The sequence below is a fragment of the Athene cunicularia genome (genome assembly GCF_003259725.1).
Source record: "Athene cunicularia isolate RWA chromosome 14 unlocalized genomic scaffold, athCun1 chr14_part1, whole genome shotgun sequence".
In the NCBI taxonomy this organism is placed as follows: Eukaryota; Metazoa; Chordata; class Aves; order Strigiformes; family Strigidae; genus Athene; species Athene cunicularia.
This window is the reverse complement of record NW_020799118.1, coordinates 9,351,737-9,357,824: the sequence shown is the minus strand read 5'-3', so window position 1 is coordinate 9,357,824 and position 6,088 is coordinate 9,351,737.

Below are 6,088 nucleotides of genomic sequence, written 5' to 3'. Positions count from 1 at the left end.
GAACCAGGTGGGTGAAAAATGAGACCACGTCTGGAATGTCTACTGCCATCCTTTCAGCGTGCACGGCAGGAGACTTGCAGGTGTAGTGGTCCCAGCTAGAAGGACTCATTTGAGCAGAGAGATGCCTGGATTGATGGCTTTATTTCAGCTTATTTTAGCAAGTAATAGGCAAGGGGGGGTGATGTTTATCACTGAGAGTGGAGCTGGCTAGTACTTTAGATCACAGCTCTAATCGGTTGGACTGACTTAAGACAGTAAATCACTTTAGCAGCACTAATAACACAGAGTGACGGTATAGTAAACCCTCTATTGCAGCAATAACCTGGTCCTGCTGGTTCTTTGACTCAGGTTGGTGCTTCTGCTCTGGTTTGTTTATTAAAGATCCTTCACAAAAGTCACCTGGGTGGCTGCTCTGACTCAGCCATTGAAATGGCTGTTCTCCTGCCATTCCCCAACCTGGCTTGAGCTCCTTTTATAGCCTGCTATAAAATTGTTTTATTTCTACACCTGTTTATAAAGGGGTTTTGGCCACAGGGGTCTCATGATGTTGCTTTCATGGCTTTTGGAGCAGGGCTGCTCTGTTGTTGCTAGAAATAATTGCTGTTAATTAATTCTTTGCTGATTTTTCTTTGGCAAAGTATATTGAGGTAAACAAATAAGTGAGCAGCAGGCTCTGTATCTTGATGTTGTGGGAGCTTTCAGGAGGCATGCAGTGACATCCAAGCAATCCTATCAGCAGCCAGAGGAAGGGTAGGACATGGTCCTCAACTTTCTGTGGACAAAGTTAATTGGAGGGAGGCTCAATTACCATCTCCAGCTGTTCAGCAGCTTCCTTCAGGCCATAATTTCTAATCTCTTTCTAGAGAAAAAGAGAAAAACCACAGCTTTATTTCCATCTAATGCTTTATTCAAATCACAGCTGTGCAACGTTACAGAAAGTGATGTGGTCTCAGATGCCTGAGCCGGACTGGCAGCTGAAGGCAGCAGTCCGTGATACGAGACCAATTGCTGGGACCTATAATTGCACCATTTTCTCTTTTTCTCTGTGTCCTTTTAAAAAGGCTTTTCTTCTTTCTGAGGGACTAGGGCTCTGCTGTGGAGACTTCTGTACCAGAAGTAATGTGCTGGGCTTCAGCCCCTTGCTCTTCTATGGTTCTGCCTACAGCATCTCCATCATCCTCTTGGCACTGGGTTCCAGGCAGGCGCAACTGGCTGGGCCGCTTCCATCTTCACCCTGCAATGGGATATTGTGCAGTCCAGTCTCCCACTTGAATGTCTCCAAGCTGTTCCTGGAAGGATGAGCCATTTGAGCCAGGAAGAGATTAAATTATTGGAATTGAGCAAAAGCAATTTCCATGATAAGTGCTTGCCCTGCGGTTTGCACGTCGGACCTGTCCTACTGCTGTCTCTGACTCAGACTGAATTGATGATGGCCTGCTCTGAATAATCACTTTGACTTTTTCTTTGAGAAGCTGATACCCTGATGTATGAATCTCTTTGCACATGTTTGCTTTCTCCATACGGAGCTTCCCCAGGCCTAAGCCTTTTAATTAGTTTAAATCAGGAATAATGCTAAAAGCAGTGGTCTAACACTGGCGTAGGTGAATTATTGACTTCATTGGTCTAATTTCATCTTCTCTGACAGCAGAAAAGAGCCCATCATTAGGCTATAGAAATCAGCATAGCTTCAGTGAGATGCCTGGTAGCTGCCACTTCCCCCAGCGGCCCCCTCCACGTCCTATTTAACATTGCATGAAATGGGTCTGATACAGCAGCAACAGGACTGTTGCAGCATGGTTTGTCTTGCGTTGAGATTTCCCTGTGTCCTGCAGAGCAGATGCACAAATATCCAACATCCTCAAGCTATCAATTACCCCCTCGCTCTCTAGGACGTGTCTTGGCTCCCAACCACCCTGCCAGAGCGACTAAGCAGCCCCTGTGACTGTACAGTAATTCCCAGACCAGCCCTGGCCAGAGCACGGGCGGAGAAGAAACAGAAAGGATGTCCTGAGCACATGAGGGGCAGTCTCAGAAAAGTGGTTGGAGCTGGTTTCCTTTTCGTTGCAGTGTGGCTGTGAGAGAGCAGTTCCCAGCTCCAGCGTGTTGCAGAAGCCTAAAAAAAAGGTGTTTAGGTCAATCAGCAGAGAGATTTTGCTCTGTACCCCTTTCTTGTCCTCATTCTCCCTATTTCTTCTCCCCCACAGAGGATCTCTGTGGCCTGGTGTGTGTGATGTTACCTGCATGGCTATTAAATCACAGGAGTAAAGGACTCCCCTTTATTTCACACTGGTAGCACTGAGCTTTGCAACAGAGTTAACCACTATGCAAATGTAATGAAATCCTGATCTGCAAATTACTTTGCGGCGAGGCACTTTCAGAGTTGCACAATGTCTTTCCTCCTTTGAGAACTGGTGCAGGTGCAGGGCAGCTCTACGGACATAGGACTTCAGTCTGTTACTTCTGCACCCTCGCATCATTTTCTCTTGCATCATCCTCTTCAACTTGACCAACACGTCCTAACCATGCTGATGCAGTGAGTGTGCTTTTCCCTGTTCTACAGTAGAAAAATCCCACAGGGTACGTAAAGCAATTTGCTCAAAATCAGAGAAACTTGGCATCAGATTTTCAGTTCAAGAGTTTTTCATTTCCCAGGTCTGAGTTCTCTGCTCTGTGGCATTCCTCCCTCCCAGCTGTGGCCACTCTTGATTTAACTGGATAACCCAGAATTTTTATTTTTATTTTTTTTAAGAAAAACTTCTAGGATTTCAGTTTCTTTATTTTTTATTTCTTTTGAACAGGAAGCCATACTACAGCGGAAACTAGCTGCTTCAGCATGGGTGCGGGTGGCCAGCGCTCTGGCTTGTTCACACAAACCTCCAGCTGCAGGAGCTGCCTCCCCTGTGGGCTGAGGAAGCCTGAGGGATCCAGCCTGGTGTATCAACTACTCCAGAGAGTTTTGCCTGAATGCAGTTGCAGTGGCATGAATTATTGATATTTCTGTTAAGGTTTGCTGTTCACAGAGGAATTTGTAATGCTTCCCCACATTATGCTGTGAATGCGCTCCCGGGTCACATAAAGGGTTGAGTTTAACACCCTTTTACTTGCATGGTTGTGACATTGATTTAGCCGTTTCAGGGCTGGGGCTGCAAAATTAACTAAAACACAGTGTAAACAGCTCTTTCCTAACAAAACAAGGCAGTCTCAGGGTGAAAGGAGCTAATATGGAAGGGCAAGGAGAAGGCAGAGTTATGTCTGCGCATTTTCAGGGTGTCGCCACAAAGATGATGAAGAGATTTCCAGGAATTTCTGAGCATCCTTTGCCCTGACCTCAGAGTCTGGTATTTCTAGAGGCTGCCCTTGCTACCACTGTGCTTAGCACCTCAGGAGATCGCATTAATAACGTCCGTTTCTAAGGCAACAACCTTGTGATTTAGAAAAGACTGAATTAAGAGTGTGTGTGTTTACAAACAAACACATTCTACACATAAATATGTAAGTATTTCTATACATATGTATAGAAATTTATATCAGTCTTAACAAGGCACTTAGCAGTGGAGAGACAGAAAGCATATAAAAGAGGGTGATGTATTGACAGTGACAACTGGTCTCCAGAGAGTTTGGCCAGAGCCTTCGCGAGCAGTAGGAGCAAATTCATTAAGAGTTCCCTGGCAGGTTGTACCCACAGGCAAAATGTGGGGGAAAGCTCAGATGAGGTGTCGAGGTGTCGGCTCCTGCGGGCACAGGCAGGAGGGAACAGTCTGGAAGGGACAAGCATGAGCAGTGATGCCCGTCAGCCTCCCAGGAGCCTCTGCCAGCCCTGCCGGGGCAACCTTTGTCCTTTGCTCCGTGTGAGATGGTGAACCCTGGGGCTGCCCCTGCCTTACACCAGCAATCACAGTCCTTAGGAGCCAACGTCCACCAGGAGAGCCTCACTGCCTGCCCTGGATCAACACTGTGCTGACCAGCCTGGATAAACCAGGAGTAAATCTATGGAGTAAATCTTGTGTATATGAGATTGAATCAAGCCTTTAATTTTCCACAAGAACAAAAGTTTATCTTCAATTCTGGTTCATTTAGTTCCAACTTTTCTCCTCTTTCTCCACATCCCTTCCACCCACATAGGCTGTTTCCTGATATGAAGTCTGGAGTAATTGGGATGGGACTTAAATGCTGAGGACCGCTGTTGATCGACCCTTGCTGGCCCTGTTCTCCTGCTCTGCCTGTCCTTTACAGAACACTTCCCTCTCATCATTGACAGCAGGCTCTGTTATATTTGATTTTATTACAAGATATAAATTTCTGTCTGCAGCCCTGTCTTCCAGCATGTGGAGGAGGGAGAGGGATTGCCTAGCAACCAGGAGAACAAAAAATTAAGAGAATCGATAAGTCTTAATGGAAAGCTAAACAGAGACTTTAATCCCCCTCCCTTCTCCCAGCCCCTGCCCTCGATAAGTTCATAGTGGTGTGCAGCATCCCGGCTATTGTGTGAAGAATCCAGCAAGTGCATATTCTGGAAAAGCCGGAGTGCAAATGAAAACCTAACCTAACTTGGACTTTGGTAAAGCTCTGCTCCTGTAAGCGTTTACACTGACAAGCTTGGATATAGCATGGGTGTCAAGAATTAGGGCTAAGATACTGGAACTGGTTTTACTCAGGGAATGTTAGAAGTCAGTGCTCTGCTCCAGGTTAGTGTCAGTGACTGGGGGGTTGAAGGTGGTGAGGGTCTGGATGCAGCAGCTCAACTTCTCCACAAAAAGCCTGTGTGTGGGATTACGCCTTTGGTTAGTGTGGGAATGAGTTTCCAGACATCACCAGCCTACATGTGTAAAACCAGCAAACCCCAGCACAATGTGTAACGCTGCATAGAGTCAGCAAGGAACAGTCTGACATCAGTATAAAACAGTCAAAAATCAACTTGGTTACAGTTGCTTATATGAGAGCACAAAATACAAAGGTCATTTAGGAAAATGTATTCCAGGCTGGGGGGGGACATTGTGAATGTACCCAGCTGTGATTCTGCCCGTATTTAAGGGTATATCCTATTTTCTCCTACAAAGCATTCCCTGAAACCTGCTCCCATCTGTGTACGTTTGCAGGACCAAGATGGTGATCTGGTTGTGGAAGTTTTCCAGGAGCTACTGGCACCCTTGTCCTGCAGGTGCTTGTGCACGCCCTGAACCTCGTGAGGAGCATGAATGGCAGGAGCTGAGCGTTGCAGGAGGGTGCTCTGCTTTGTTGGAGGAAGCAGAGATGGATGATTGAATGGGGGGATTGCTTTGCAAAACCAAAAACGTTTCTAAAAGCAGAACTGTGTGAACCACAAATAGGCCATAGCAGCGTCGCAGATGCATGTCACCCACACCTGAGAGGAAGGTTTCAGCCTGGGTTAGGGCAGCAGCCTGTGAGGCACAGCTCTGAACCCCTCCTTGGCCAGAGGCTTCTCACATCACGCCCCTGAGTCACCCTTTAGTCTTTAGCTGGTAAAACAAGGGCAGGAGCCTTGTCCCATCGGTGACACAAGATGCACGAGTGGCTGCAGCCCTTGGTCCCAGCAACACAGCCGTGATGCCAGGGCAAGGCTGTGACCCTGCCCCAGGGGTGTTTTCTCCCCTGATACTCCCTTGACATCGTGGAGGGGTGGGAAGATCCTTCGGAGGACTGTCCTGCCAAGGTGCAGACATGGAAGGCGGTGGTGGTGTGTGCCTGGAAGGAGAGCGGTGCAGGAGGAGCGTTTTGGAGCGCACGTGGGTACCAGTTAAGCGTTTACCGGTACCCCAAAAGATGCTAACGTTGAAGAGGCGCCCCAAAAGCATTGCTTATGAACCCGCCAAGCTACTCGAGCGGTCAGGCCCCACCCAGCGAAGCTGGGGTGCTGTGAACCACAACCTTCCCGAGGCGAAGTCCCCCGGTCCCCCCCTCCCCGCTGCCAAGCCCGTGGGGCGAGAGCATCCCCTCCCCGCGCAGAGAGGCCGGGGCGCGTCACGGTCCCCCCGAGATCAAACCCGGGAAGGGACCGCTGGGCGGTGGGCAGTGCTGGGATGTCCTGACGGTCGGGGACCCCCCCCCGCCCCGGGGACGGACCGCCCCG